The sequence below is a fragment of the Eptatretus burgeri genome, chromosome 16 (genome assembly GCF_056783735.1).
Source record: "Eptatretus burgeri isolate ZD-2024b chromosome 16, Ebu_testis_v1, whole genome shotgun sequence".
NCBI classification, from domain to species: domain Eukaryota; kingdom Metazoa; phylum Chordata; class Myxini; order Myxiniformes; family Myxinidae; genus Eptatretus; species Eptatretus burgeri.
In genome coordinates this window covers 35,342,509-35,359,615 of record NC_140976.1, presented here as the reverse complement: position 1 = coordinate 35,359,615, position 17,107 = coordinate 35,342,509, and positions in this window count along the sequence as shown.

Genomic DNA, 17,107 nt, shown 5'->3' with positions numbered 1-17,107 from the left:
ATGTCCAAACCATCTCAATCTCGCCTCTCTCACTTTGTTTCCAAACCGTCCTACCTGCGCTGTCCCTCTAATACACTCATTTCTTATCCTATCCATCCTCGTCACTCCCAACGAGAATCGCAGCATCTTTAACTCTGCCACCTCCAGCTCTGCTTCCTGTCTTTTTGTTAGCCACCGCCTCCAAACCATACAACATAGCTGGTCTCACTACCGTCTTGTATACTTTCCCCTTCACTCTTGCAGCTACCCTTCTGTCACAAATCACTCCTGCAACTCTTCTCCACCCACTCCATCCTGCCTGCACTCTCTTTTTCACTTCTCTCCCACACTCTCCGTTACTTTGGACAGTTGATCCCAAGTATTTAAACCAATCCACCTTCCCCACCTCAACTCCTTGCAACTGCACCATACCACCACCCTCCCTCTCATTTACGCACATGTACTCCGTCTTACTCCTACTGACTAACATTCCCCTTCTCTCCAGTGCGTACCTCCACCTCTCAAGGCTCGATTCAGCCTGCTCCCTACTCTCCCTACAGATCATGATGTCATCCGCGAACATCATGGTCCATGGAGACTCCAGTCTGATCTCGTCCGTCAACCTGTCCATCACCATTGCAAACAGGAAAGGGCTCAGAGTCGATCCTTGGTGCAATCCCACTTTAACCTTAAACCGGTCCGTCATTCCTACCGCACACCTCACCGCTGTCACACTGTCCTCATACATATCCTGCACGATCCTCACATACTTCTCCAACACTCCCGACTTCCTCATACAATACCACAACTCCTCTCTTGGCACCCTATCATAAGCTTTCTCTAAATCCACAAACACACAATGTAACTCTTTCTGGCCTTCCCTATACTTCTCCATCAACATTCTCAAAGCAAACATCGCATCAGTGGTGCTCTTTCCTGGCATAAACCCATATTGCTGCTCACAGATCATCACCTCTCCTCTCAACCGAGCTTCCACTACTCTTTCCCACAACTTCATGGTGTGGCTTAACAACTTTATCCCTCTGTAATTTCCACAGCTCTGCACATCACCCTTATTCTTGAAAATCGGAACCAGCACACTTAATCTCCACTCCTCCGGCATCCTCTCACTTTCCAAGACTTTATTAAACAATCTGGTTAACAACCCCACTGCCATCTCTCCTATGCACTTCCATGCCTCCACTGGTATACCATCTGGGCCAACCGCCTTTCCACTTTTCATCTTCTTCATAGCAGTCCTCACTTCATCCTTACTGATCCACCCCACTTCCAGATTCACTATCTCCACCTCTTCCAACCTTCTCTCTCTCTCATTTTCTTCATTCATCAGCTCCTCAAAGTACTCCATCCACCTTCTCAACACACTCTCCTCGCTCGTCAGCACATTCCCATTTGCGTCCTTTATCACCCGAACCTGCAGCACATCCTTCCCAGCTCGGTCCCTCTGTCTTGCCAATCGGTATAAATCCTTTTCCCCTTCTTTTGTATCCAACTTCTCATACAGCTCGTCATATGCATTTTCCTTGGCCTTTGCCACCTCTCTTTTTGCTTTTCGACGCCACTCCTTGTACTCCTGCCGACTTTCTTCATCTCTCTGACTATCCCACTTCTTTTTCGCCAACCCCTTCTTCCTTATACTTTCCTGTACTTCCTCATTCCACCACCAAGTCTCCTTATCTTCCTTCCTCTGTCCAGATGTCACACCAAGTACCTTCCTAGCTATCTCCCTCACAACTTCTGCTGTCGTTGCCCAATCATCCCACCCATCTTTACCACCATCCAACGCCTGTCTCACCTCCTCCCTAAATTTCACGCAACAGTCTTCCTCCTTCAGCTTCCACCATCTGGTCCTTGGTTCAGCCCTCACTCTCTTCCTCAACCTCACCTCTAAAGTCATCCTACAGACCACCAATCGATGCTGTCGAGCTACACTCTCCCCTGCCACAACCTTACAGTCACTAATCTCTTTCAGGTTGCATCTCCTACTTAAGATGTAATCCACCTGTGTGCACTTTCCTCCACTCTTGTATGTCACCCTGTGTTCCTCCTTCTTCTTGAAATACGTGTTTACCACTGCCATTTCCATTCTTTTTGCAAACTCTACCACCATTTGCCCTTCCACATTTCTCTTGTTGAGACCGTACCTCCCCATCACCTCCTCATCCTCTTTATTCCCTTCCCCAACATGTCCATTGAAATCTGCTCCAATCACCACTCTTTCATCCTTGGATACACTCTCCACCACTTCATCTAACTCACTCCAGAAATCTTCTTTATATTCCATCTCACACCCCATATGTGGGGCATATGCACTGATGACATTCATCATCACCCCTTCAATTTCCAACTTCACACTCATCACTCGGTCAGACACTCTCCTCACCTCCAATACCCTCTTGACATGATCTTCCTTCAGGATTATCCCGACACCATTTCTCCTCCCATCCACACCATGGTAGAACAGTTTGAAACCACCTCCAATGCTCCTCGCCTTACTCCCCATCCACTTGGTCTCTTGTACACACAGTATGTCCACCTTTCTTCTCTCCATCATATCAGCCAACTCTCGCCCTTTGCCAGTCATCGTCCCAACATTCAGAGTTCCAACTCTCACCTCCACACTTCTACCCTTCCCCCTCTCCCACTGCCTCCGGACTCGCCTTCCCCGTCTCCTTCTCCTCCTTCGCCCAGCAGTAGCACAATTTCCACTGGTACCCTGCTGACCACCGGTACCGGTGGCAGTCGTTGGTAACCCGGGCCTCGACCGATCCGGTATGGAAATTCGTTTTGTTGTCCGCATAATGATTTGGCATAGGTTTTTACGCCGGATGCCCTTCCTGACGCAACCCTGGTCGCCTCTTACGACACACAGGGATATGGTACACCTATTCTAACCGGGGCATACACCGGGCCCAGTACAACTGGTGCTCATTTCGCCGACCTCGGAAGGATGGCAGGCTGAGTCAACCCCCTGGTGTTTTCGACTTGGTATATATATATATATATATATATATATATATATATATATATATATATATATATATATATATATATATATATATATATATATATAATCTCCAACAGGCCTTGCCATCATTTGAGTCATATGTGATGCTAGGAGACTTCCTCACCTGTTTTGGATCCAGAAAGGATGGGAATGGTTAATTGGGAGTTCATGGTGCACATCGATAGATAGAAGTGAATGATTATGGAAAGAACTAGTGACCTTCCTTTTTCTGAATCTTCCTTCAAAATATTGTTCAACCTTCCTGAATCTTCCTTTCTGACCTTTCTTCAGAATACCTGGTGATATTCCAAATGAAAGAAGTTGCACTGCATTGACTTTGCTATCACCTGGAAAAAAGAAGGCGTTTGAGGTGATTTAGCACTGCAGTAAATTTAGTAGAGTGCAACAGTGACTACCAATTGCTTCAAATTAAAATGAAGACAGAGGAAAAAAAGGTTATTGTAGACAAGTGGTGGAGGCTCAAGAAAGCTTGATGTGTTAATGTTATGTGGCAAGAGTATCAATCAATGACATTGCAGAGAACACCATCAAAGGTCTCTCTCAAGAACAAGTGTGCATTGTAGTTAGATGTGCTAAAAGGTTTTCTGGACATTGTGCCATCTTCCTCCATAACAATGCAGTGTTGCATGTAAAACAGAATATCCATGACCTATTTGATTCCTCGGAGTTGGAAGCTTTTCCGCACCCACCATATTCACGAAATTGAAGTCTATGTGAGTAGGGTAGATATACTGATTCTGGCTCATTTTCCCCCATGTTAAGTGAATGGGGATTCCCAGCGATTCATATTTTTTTCCCCTAAAAAATATAAACCTTTTTATCCCAACCTGTTGAATTCTCTGCTGTTGAAATATCTAAACATGGAAGTGAATGGAGATTTTAATAGCCTCTCCTTTTAGCCTAGGAGCACTTTTTTTCAAATAACCAATGCATATTGTTTAGCTCACTCATTGAACCTATAAAGATTTGTTCATTCTCAAATTCCTTCAACAGTGTAATTTTCTTTGCACAATAATCCCCATCTAAAATATTTAAAAATAAAACATTTGAATCTTTATATTTTTCAAGACACCCCTTTTGTGTCATTATGAAATTATATACTTCTCTCATTGATCTCATCTGACCACCTCCTGAGTTGCGTATCATTTTGAGATTGAAGTAAATTATTTTTCCATTGTTCAATTGATAACTATCAAAGTTTTCAGTCCATTCAAGGATATTTATTTTTTCTTTACATCCTCTAACTTACTAGTTTTTAAATTGATTCGCTTATTTGTTTTATTTACCTTTGTTTTAGTTATTTTTTCAATAAGACTGATGTGATATTTTTCACATTCATTATGTTTTCCATTTATATACCAAGACTGAGGTTTTCGCCACTCTTTGGTTTGATTAATACTTGGTTCGACCATTTATATATTGTGAAAAAGACGGCGGTAGCCCTTAAAAACCCTAACCCATATTCTATTTTGTTAAAATTTGTATCCATATGGAACACAATCTATTCTATATACTCTATGATACAATATCCATATGGAACACAATCTATTCCATTATCTAAAATAAATCTCTTCTCATCAAAGGCTCCTAATGCTTTTTTATTTACTTCTCCACTATATATCTTATGTTTATAACTTCTTATTGTATTCATTTTCCTATATTCTTCTTATATTATTATTATTATTATTATTATTCTTATTCATCAAACAATTATAATGATTTCTAAAAGTTATTGATTTCCTTATTACATATTTATTTATTCCCTTTAACCTTTTATCAATCTGATCACCATACGTATAAGCATATGCCTTTGCTCTCGATCCAATAAACTCACTCATTACTTTTCCACCCAACTCATCCTTAAACTTACCAATAACCTTTTCATTCTTTTTTTGAAAATAACTCACTCTTCTTTCTAAAATTTCTTGTATCATATACTCCGATATTTTTCTTCACATCCTTATAAACATCATCAGTTTTTATATCTATAATAAAACTATCAGTGTCCATATACAACAATGAAACATTTTCTCCACACTCTTTTTTTTTAAGCCATTATACAAATAATCATACATCAATATCTTTGATAAATCAAGAACTGCTGTTCCAATATAAATTGGTTTATCCATTAGAATACTTTCCATTTCCAAAGGAATAGCAGAAAAGTTCTCTGAAAAAAACCTCTTCTCTCTAAAAACTTGGTTTACTTATAAATCTCGAAGCTTCTTTCCAAGATGTTGCAAATCTAATGTTTTGCCTGTTTCTAATATTCTCCATTGTCTTTCCAAAGACAGCATTATTCATCAATTTATAGAATTCCCCTTCAAATTTTACTTTTGTATTTGTTCTCATATCTGTTTTGAATTGAATATACTTTTTCATCCAAGGACTTTGTTTAAATTTTAAAACTCTATGAATTTTAGTTACTCTCAATCCTTCTCCCAAAAACTGTTTCAAGCTTCTCTGATGCAAAACATATCCCTCTTTATCATAGAATGTTGTTAATAACTTTTCTGTTGATTTACCTTTAATATTAAAACTTTTGTGATAAGCACTTAACCATTCTTTCTTTGGGGTTTCTTTCTCACATGCAAAAGGAAGGTCTTTATGCTTATGATGAAGATCACTCAGGTACCTCAAGTCAACTTCAAAATAATAACCTTCTTCTTCCTCATTCAATTCCTCTTGAGAAGAAATAACAATCTTCATCAAAACCTTTTCATCATCCTTTTCTTCCACCCACTCTAATTTACCATAAGGCAGAGATTGAGACATTGCCCATCCATACAAATTATTAGCATCAAAATACATCAAATAATTACTGTCTTTTTCACTATCATAATTTGGAAGATATTTATTATTTGCTTTAGCATATCTTTTTGAACATACTTGTGATATTCCACCTCTCTTGGACTTCTCAATCATCAAAAGCATATCTACATCACTGATTAAATCTATATCTTGTTCTGTAATTTTCAACATTGCACTCCAAGCTAAACCAGAAGCTGTGAAATAGTGGGAAGGATCTAATCCATAACAATTTTTATTATGACAGAGTTATCTAAAAGCTTCAAACACATCAGCTAACAATAAAACGTGTTTTTAGATGCAAATCATGATATTCTCCAAGGTTCTTTATCTTAAATATTTTCCAAATTTCTTGTGCGTGTTTATATTCCTTATCTCTTCTTCAGAATGGTTATTATAGAAACTTTCTTTTGAAGGAAGTTGTGTTTCTTTTAAATCTCATAAATGAATCCATATAATCATAAGGATAAATTCCCTTACTTGTAAGAATTTTCTCTTTACTTTGAATTTCATTCTTTGTTTGAATTTCCTCTCTAGTTAGAATTCCTTCTTTAATCAGAATTTCATCTTTAATCAGAATTTCCTCTTTAGTTAGAATTTCATTCATTGTTAGAATTTTCTTTATAATTAGAATTTCATCTTCAGTTAGAATTTCTTCATTAATTAGAATTTCCTCTTTACTTTGAATTCTCTCTTTAATCTGAATTTCCTCTTTAGTGAGAATTTCCTCTTTTGGAAAGAATGAATTAATATTTGGAAAAGAGTCCGTGGAGCTTAGATTTGATGTGAGGTAGGCTAGTGGTGTTCCCATAAACTTGTAAGAATCTAGAAACCTAATATGAGTTAAAGGTTTTGTGAATATCATTTTTGTAAATGAAATATACTTTTGACTTGTGTTTGTTATGGCAGAAATATTCCCTGGTGTTTTTGAAAGTTCATTTATAAATAGATGTGTATCATCGTTGGCGCTTTTGTGAAGAAAGACTGGAATAAAAGAAGGAAATTTATAATTAAGATTACAACAGGAATGAGCGGGACCTCTATATTTATGAGTATGATGACAATGATCCCTAACTTTGACCTCTCCCTCAATTTCCTCCTCACAAATATGGCAGATATTGTTCTTTCTAAATACGAATTTTTCTTCTTCGGTTAATTTCATCGGTTCATTTGTTTCTTTCATTAATTTAGTTAGTTTTGTACAATCCTTTTCTAATCGTTTTACAAACTCCTGTGAAGCTTTTTTCCAACCATGATGTTCAAGTTTATTGTACTTTTCTCCAACAGATGATTTGATATAATAAAAGAAACCACAAGGAATATGTTTTTGATATTTATTTGTATACGATTCTTTTGGATTAGGAGAAGCAGTATTTATCTTTTTTAAGGATACATTCAAAATCAGCATATATCACAAATGGGTGCATGATAGATTTATTATAATCTTCAAAAGAAATCTTTTCACCAGGTTTCGGCATTGCAATCACAGCTGATTTATGATTACTGCAATATTTTGAATGTTGTTCTAATCGTTCTTTTGTATGAAATGAATTAAGACATCGCTTACAAGGATATATTTTGTTTGCTGTTCTGAATACCTGAGAAGAGATTAATCTTCATAAATTATTGATGTATGTATAATGTGAATTCTTTCCAACACTAAAATATAAAAGATCAATGTTTGTTTCTTCATTTCTCTCTGTAATCTTTAATACCTGAACTTTATTCTCTCTCGTTAATCCATACACATTAATAGAAAGATTATTCTTTTTCTCAAATTTAGGAATATCTGTTAGTGGCATTGGGATTTTAAAATCTTTAATGTCCAAGGTATTCTCATACTTCATATATTGTTTTACTCTTTCTGAATTACAATTTGGTGGATGTAAGTGAGCAAGAACAGACCAGAGAAAACATTTATTATCATTGTTCTTAATATTAACAACTGCCTTCTTAAGTTTTATTTCTTTTGGTAATTCAATATAAGAAGAAGCTTTAAGAGGGTCTAATTTTAGAATGTGTATATCTAAAAAGATGATTTTTTAAATATTAAATCCACTTCCTACCACTGTATTATCAACATCCTCCTCTTGTCTTGATAGTTCTTCATAAACCCCACTATTCAGAAAATCTTGAAATGATGTTATAAAATGAAGATCTGTTCTCATATAAGGAGTTTGTTCTTCATCTTGTCTTTTCATATTAATTTTCACTCCCATATAAAACTTTAAAGTTTTCATTTCTTTTGTCTTTTTAATAACTTTTTCAACATCAGGTTTCACGATTTCAATTGATTCAGCAATTGATTATGGACCGGGTTCTCAAAATTGAAAATTCCATATTTTAATATGATTCTTAAAAGCTTCACCAGTGTTTTCAATATAATAGTCTCCCTTTACTTTAAACTCATTGTTCTTCTGTTTTTGTGATTGAAGGTGATTCTTATAACTACTCTTCAAAACATCCTTTGAGCAGATATCACAATGTTTTGTTTCCAACTCAAGAGGTGATATTTGTTTGAAAAGATTGAATGTGTGTTTGTTGGTTTGAAGGTGTTTTTTATTATATTTATATTCGTGATTACAAACATCGCAGTACGTTGTATTCACCATATTTTATTATAAAACTTTGCTTAAACTAAAATGTTCTTGATGAAAATTTCGTTTAATTTATCAGTGAATCTGTGCTAAAAAACATTTTATGCTCCAACTTTTTTCACTTAATAAATACAATGTTTCAAGACACAAAAGACAAGTTTCAATCAATCTCTTCATTTGTTAAAGATACTGAGAAATATGTCAAGAATGTAAAATTGAACAAACATAAATATAACAACTATTGGATAAAAACAATTATGGTAAATAATATGAGTTCTTCATTTTCCTTCAGTGGAAGGGCTTTTAGTATACCTGGAAGAACATCAATTAAAGTATCTCTAGCAAATGTTTCTCCTCTCCTTCTGGCAATACATTCAAAACGAGAAAAAGCAATGAAACAAGAAAAAGTATCAAAAAAATAAAAACCTTATGGATGAAGCTTTAGAAAGAAAATATAAGACCATCTGTAATATGCAAGGTGAAATTTGTATTTTTTTTCAACAACCCTGAAGATGTAAATCATGATGAAATAAAGGATGATAATATATCAGGTGAAATGACATTTCGTTCAATAGTAGTTAAAGATCATTTTAAAATTACCTTTAATATAAAAAAAATGTAGCAGTTGAATCTGTTCGTGAAAAAAGTATATAGGTATAGAAGGTAATGTTTTTTCTACTAATTAAATGAGTCATTATTCAACTGAAGATTATGAGAGTGATTATGATACTGAGAGTTTGTGTTCAAATGACAGTTATGATACTGAGAGTTTGTGTTCAAACGATAGTTGAGAAAATAGTTTTATAGATGATTGTGAAAGTACTGAAGATGATACCGAAGATGAATTTTAGTTTAAGTAAAGTTTTACTTTATAAATATGCTAGATTTTGAGCCTCTTGAAGTCCCTGATTCTCTATATGATAAATTTGAGAATTGTCCTGCGTGTGAAAGACGGGGATTAAACAGAGAGTCAAAAGCCTATAAACAATGTATATTCTGTGATTATCTTCTAATTAATGATAATAGAAAATATAAAAAGGAAAATCATTCTTTTAGATTTACACCAAAATTGAATTACTTTACAAGATTGATCAGAGAAATGAATGTAAAGTATGAGGGTGTTAACACACCTTTCCTTACAAGGGAAGAAACTGAACGTATTAGAGAAATGTTCAAAGGATTGTTGTTATATATTATTCACGATTGCCATTTTCAGGGAAATATCAACACGATATTGTATAAATAAAGTAATGGATTATCTTAAAACTTAACCCGAACTTAGGATAAAATAAAGAGGTTCTAAAAAAGCCAATAATAAATTAAATACCCTGTTTTCCAAATATATACATGAATGATTTTTTATCCATTTGGGAAAATAAGATAAAATTTAACAATCATAAAAATCTTCCAAATTCATTAAGATGTCTCAGTTGGTTCAAGCAGATGTGGAAAAACCTGCTTACTTTTGAAGATGCTCCTGATTCCCAACTTTTTAGATTATGATAATTTAATAATTTTCACAAAGTCGAGTTTTCAACCAGAGTATCAACTACTTTCACAAGGTTTTAATGCTGGTCTTCAAAAAGAAGATATAATCGGTTTATTTAAACTTCAAAAAAACCTGAATGTTTATAACATTGAAGATATAATGCAACTATTTTATGATACACAGAGATATAAAAAGAAATCAAAACCGATAACTTGTATTGTTCGTGATAATACGGATGATATTCCATCTCCCCACGATTTGGATAAATCAAAAAAGAACCTCATTCTCTATGATGATTGTGTTTATGAGAGAAACCAAACGGTAATGGACAGCTACTACACAAGAGGGAGACATTCTTCTTGTAATTGTATTTATCTTAGTCAATCATACTTTCAACTTCCTTGTCGTTCCATCAGAAACAATGCTAATACTTTTATTTTATTCAAGTTAAATTCAATAGATATTGTTGTGGCTGTGGAAATTTGCAATACACCATAAAGGGTCCTTAGATCAGTTGTGACGCTAAGTTTATGTGCAGATAGGTCCCCACCATTGTTTAAAGCGGTTTCTTCGCGTTACCCGGCTGCGAATCTTTGAGATAGCCATTTTTTTAATTTGTCGTTATTTTGAGCCACCATTGCAACAAACCTCCACGCAAACAACAACTGCCACCAACTATGCCACAACGCCCACCATGCTCACACCATCCCCACAACAATCACCACCATCTTCGCCACGACACCCGCTTACGAACGCCATCCTCCGCGGACCACGGTAAGATGGTTTCCGCGTCGGAAACCGTCCGAGAAGGATTGGCAGAACAAAAGTTTGTTTGTTTGGCAGAACAAAACAAAAGAACGAGTTTGACATCAAGGGTGTTACAATCCCTGTTGCTGACCCTCGAATCAACTGTGGTCCACCTTCGCTTGTGGAAACACGGGCTGCGGTGAACCAGTTGAAACGGGGCAAAGCTCCAGGGATCTGTGGCATCCATGCTGAACTTCTCAACGCTGGTGGAAATGCTGCACTGTTGTCGTTGCATGCAGTTTTGTGCTCTGCCTGGAACACAGGCATCATCCCAACTGACTGGAAGAGGGGCCTTGTTGTCCCTCTCTGGAAAGGGAAGGGTGATCGCCAAGACTGCAACAACTACCGAGGGGTGACGCTGCTCTCAGTGCCGGGCAAGGTCTTTGCTCGGATTATAATTCTTGATAGGGTTCGCCACCATCTGCTTGAGCACCACTGTCCAGAGCAGTCAGGCTTTACACCAAAGAGGTCAACAATTGACTTCGTGTCCTCACCGAACGCAGATGAGAGTTTCGGCAGGGGCTGCTTGCAGCCTATGTTGATCTCTGTAAAGCGTTCGATGCAGTGAATCGGGATGTCCTCTGGAGAATTCTTGGTCTTCGTGGGGTGCCACCAAAACTGATCGATCTGATGTCTGAACTCTACTCTGGTACTGAGAGTGCTGTGAAGTGTGGTGGTACCATCTCTGACTTATTTCCAGTTGTTACTGGAATTCGTCAGGGGTGTGTTCTGGCCCCCACACTTTTCAGCACTTGTATGGACTGGATTTTAGGGAGGATGTCGGAGAGATCTAGCTGTGGTGCATCGTTTGGGAATGTCAAGATCTCGGACCTTGATTTTGCAGATGATGCAGTCATCCTTGCGGAGACTTTCGACATCCTTTTGGGGGCCCTCGAGGTGCTGAATGAGGAGTCGGAGCCGCTGGGATTACGGGTTTCTTGGGTCAAAACTAAGATCCAGGCTTTCGGTGACATCGTGGATGCTGCTGTCCCGTCTGTGTCTGTTTGTGGTGAGGATGTTGAGGTCGTGGAGAGATTCACTTACCTTGGCAGTGATATTCATGTCTCTGCTGGCTGTGAGTCAGAGGTCAATTGACGTCTGGGTCGGGCCTGGGGAGTCATGGATTCACTGGATCATGGGGTGTGGCGCTGCCGGTACCTGTGCGGGAGGACGAAAGTCCGAGTCTTCAGGTCCTTGGTACTTCCAGTCGTGCTCTATGGATGCGAGACTTGGACTCTGACCAAGGATCTGAGATGGAGACTTAACTCCTTTGGTACCAGGTCTGTTCGGAGAATCCTTGGCTATCGCTGGTCGGATTTTGTGTCCAACGAGCGGTTGCTGAGAGAGACTCGGATGAGATTTGTTACCTGCATAGTCCGTGAGTGTCAGTTTCGGCTGTATGGACATGTGGCTCGTTTTCTTGACGCTGATCCTGCTCACCAGATTCTCTCAGCGAGGGAGTCTCATGAGTGGAGGAGGCCAAGGGGCCGACCACATGCCTCGTGGTTGCAGTAGGTTGACCATCATCTCAAGGAGATGGGGATGGGCCTGGCATCTGCCTGGGGGATGGCCAGACGGAGGCCCCTTGAGTACCGGTGGAAAGTGGATGCAGCGACGCACTGTTCTGGCACCCCCTGATAAAGTTCCTTATGGTCTTAAAATTAGATTTCAACTACAAAGGAATGATAATGAAAATAAATTACTTTTTGGTGATCAGAATAAATTTGTAATTGATGAAATGAGTTGGTATATTAGTGAATATACTCCTAATCTTCAAACAGAAGAGATGTTGAACAGAAGACAACTCAAAGAAACCATTCAGTGTATCATACCTCAAAAGAAAATGTCAACATGTTAAACTAAACCAAACCACTTACACGTGGAATTTGGGTGTTCTGGAAGGAAAGTCACAATATCTGTGGATCATTTAAAAAAAAAACCAGATGGTGATACTGCTACAGATAAGAATAATGCATTGATAATGCTAAGGTGAAACAACTTCATGTTTCTCTCGAAGGAACATTTTATCCACAAGATAGATTGGAAATGAATTGGGAAAAAATGATTTTGCTGAAGCATACAAGTCTTACAAAAAGGTGTGTGAAAGTAATGGAAATAAAGAACCTATATTGGATATGACGGCATTTAAAAGTTTGTATACAATCTATGCGTTTGACCTGAGCGCTCAAAAGGAAACTATAAAGTCTAATCGAGTGGATACTTCCCTATACATTGAAAGAGGAGAGATAGAAGAAGTTGATGCATGTTGTTTCCTTTTGGAAGAAACAGAATTACAGATTAATACAGATAATGGTGTTATGATTAGTCTCATGTAATTTTTTGTTAAATAAATGAGTGGCAAAGTACCAACTGGGGTATATGTTAATCAAATCAATCTTTAGCAACTATCATCTTGTGTTCAAAATCAAAAGCCTTGTGCGATTAACGTTAATACAATTCAGAGAAAAGGAGCAGTAAGAATTGATGTTTTGATCACAAGAGAACAGGTTAAAATCTTGAACGATACTGGCTCACTTAAAATTAAAATGACCAAACCAATGTTGAAAAAAATGTTCAATAAGAGAGACGAGTGGAGGATTTCTCCCATTTCTAATTCCTTTATTTGGTGGTTTAAGTGCAGTTGGAGCATTGATGGGTCGTATTTCAACAGCGGTGAAAACTGCTAACGAATGGAAGGCTCAACTCCGGGCTCAAAAATATTTGGAAAGACATAACAAAGAGTTGGAGAAACAAATTAGTGGAAGTGGTGTAATTGTAGATTTTTCTGAAAAACTTGAAAGTCTGCCTGATAAAGCGAGATTGTTGGTTGGAGATATGCTTTCTTCTATCGCACAAGCAGGTGTAAAATCAACTAATTGGGGTAATGGATTATATCTTTCTAATAAATAAATGAGCATTGATGAATGGTTTAAAGAATTTGGAAAGAATACAACATCAAATTTACAACTTGTCAAATATTGTAAGAAATTAAAAATTCATAATGTGGTTATTTCTTTGAGAGATGAATTAACAAATGTGCCTAAATGTACAAAGAATATTATTATGAACTTAGAAGATAATAATGGGACCGGTTCTCATTGGGTTTGTATTTTTAATAGTCAAGACAAATATTATTTTGATAGTTTTGGTCTTCCACCACCTGTTGAAGTCATAAAATTCTTAGAGAATGGTGTTTATCAAACATTTCAAGTCCAATAATTAAATTCCATGTGTTGTGGTCAATTATGCCTTTCCGTGTTATTTCTACTCAACAAAAATAACATTTTTAATGACATTATTTTTAATCTAATATAAATGACTTATGTTGGTAAAGATGGTTCTATCTTTGGTGTATCCCAATAACTGGATATTGATTTATCAAATTATTACACAAAGGCACAGGCTGAACGACAGAAATATAGTATAACAAAAAATATTTACATGAAAAATGCTTGTAAATTAAAAAATGATCCAAGCCTGACTGACGCGAATGACTTGGTGAGATTAAGTTATTTATCACAATATATATATATATATATATATATATATATATATATATATATATATATATATATATATATATATATATATATATATATATATATCCTTAAATAAAACAGCCATGTATTTCAAAGATACAGAAGTGTTGATTTTATCTCCAGGTCATACAGAATTCACAGTTCCAATTAAAATTTTTTTTTTTTTTATAAAAAAGGGCATATCGTTTGTATGAGAATAGAACAATGGGTGTATGATATGAATGATTTAGGGTATAATTGGTCATTTAAAATTTACCTAGAAGACCTGGAACAATTAAATCAGTCTCGTAAGGAAAAATATTATCCACTTGGTATTGAGAATGAGTTTTGTGGAAGCACGATTAGTAAACAACAAATAAAATAATTTAATAAGGGTTAATATAATAATGGTTTTGCCCTAGTTTATATCATGAAAACAGAAAAAACAGGATTATATATAATAAGTAAGGAAATATAAAATGATTTAACTATTGGAAGATGGGGAGGTGTTTCGTGTCATAATATTATTCTGTCATATATTTCTAATACATAAATGACAGCAAGAAGGCTTCAAGAAAATTATCATTTCTGTGTCCAAGCATACCTTCAAGAAAAGGGTATTCGGTATTTTAATAAATATGTTCTACAACATAAGAATGATGTAATTTCAATAAAAGATTGGCTTTATGTTGATGTTGATAAACCGACAACTTTAGATTTAATTAAAATGTTAAATAATGAAAAAGTTATAAAGTTAAGAAAACGTAAGGCTCTTTTAGAAATTCAGAAGAAATTTATTGGTTTCCTGTTGTAAAAAAAATTATTTTGGATAGAGGAATAACAAGAAATCCTGTTGAGTATATGTATGATATTCTATGGGTGTAAGCGATTCAAGGATAGTAAGGGACGAAGAAAGAGTTGAAGAAGAGAGAGAAGAGGAGGAAAAGGAGAGGGAGAAGAGAGAAGGAGGAAAGAGAGAAGAGGGAGAAGAGAGAGAAGAGAGAGAGAGAGAGGGAGGAGAGAGAGGGAGGAAAGAGAGGAAAGAGAGAGAATAAATAAATATGAAAATATGGAAACCAGAAACCAAAAAAAAGATTGGGGGTATTACAGAAAATAAATGAATCTCAACGCACCGAGGAGGAAAACAAAGAATTGACAAGTCTATTCGCAATATTTTCAACAAGACTTTTGTCATCGTTTTCAAGGACAAGATATTAACTTCATTAAAGTTTTTTATTTTTTTCTTAAATAAATGGAGGAGAGAGTGAAGGCATTTCTAAGGATTCTTTATGTTTTAAAAATTAAGATTCAAATGTGCATGTTGGAAACTAAAAAGGTTTTGGCACTCTGTAGGAATTTTTCTCATAAATAAACGAGTTATTGTCTCAAATGTAAAAAGAAAACTAACACTAAAAATATTTCATATTTTAAAAGTAAAAATAATAGGTTAATACAAAAAGGTACATGTTCGGTGTGTGGTTCAAAAGAGTCAATTTATCTCCAAACACAAACTCGGAGGAGATATGCAAAAGTTTTTGTCAGGAAGTAAATTTGCAACTACTGGAATACCAGGGGAATTACATCTACCAGGGTATTCTCTCTGTGGTCCAGGCTCAAACTTGGATAAAAGATTAGATGAGGTAGACAATCCTAAAACATGGAGTAAACCCATCAATAGGGTTGATGAAGTGTGCATGAGACACGATATTGATTCTGGGAATACCACAACGTTGGAAGAAAAACATAAAGCTGATCGAGAAATGTTGTATAATTTGTCTCTGATACAAAATCCAACCTTGAGAGAAAAAGTTGATAGGTTCATCGTGAAGAAGATGATCAGTGCTAAATTGAAACTTGGACTTGGAAATTCAAAAAAACTTATCGGCTCTAATGATGTCATGATTGAAGAGCAATGAGCTGATGAATTACATAAAACAATATTCACAAAGTTTCAGAGAAGGAAGGTTTATTCCAAGGAAGTTGATTATATTTGGTCCACTGATTTGAGTGAACTCAATAATGATAAGGGGTACAAGTATGCTTTAACCGTTATTGATTTGAGGAGTAGATATGCGTGGGTTGTCCCTTTAAAAAAACAAAACAGGTAATACTCTTATGTTAGTTTTTCAACAGATATTTAATAAAAGTAAGAGAAAACCTAAAAAATTGTGGACTGATGAGGGTAGAGAGTTTTATAACAAGACATTTATGAATTTTCTAAAAAATAACAGTATTACATTATACAGTACCTTTAATGAAGGAAAAGCTGTTGTTATTGAATGTTTTAATCATACCTTAAAAGACAGATTATATAAAAAATTCACACAACTCGGTTCACAACAATGGTCATCTTTTATTGAGGATATTGTAGATAAGTATAATGACACGATTCACATGTCAATGAATACGAACCCATCAGAAACATTTACGAAATTAGAATATGAAAAAGAGATTAATGTCAGAAAACCTATGTTAAAAGTTGGTGATATCGTAAGAATATATAGATGGAAATCTCATTTTGAAAAAGGTTATACAAAGCGTTGAACAAATGAGCTTTTTAAAATTGTTGATGTAATAGATACAGTTCCTTGGACTTATTAGGTATATGATTTAGAAGGGGAACAGATTTTAGGTTAATTTTATTCACAGGAATTACAAAAGACAAAACTAAGCAAATAATACTCATGGGAGCAATAGGTTAGCGCTTCACTCCCCTCTACTATACACCATTATGGACACTCGAGGACCAAGTCTGAGGTGTATAACAGGGTTAAATTAAAAAAAAAAAAATATATATATATATATATATATATATATTTTTTTTTTTAATGTGTGTCAAGGGGGACGTTCTTAGATCTGT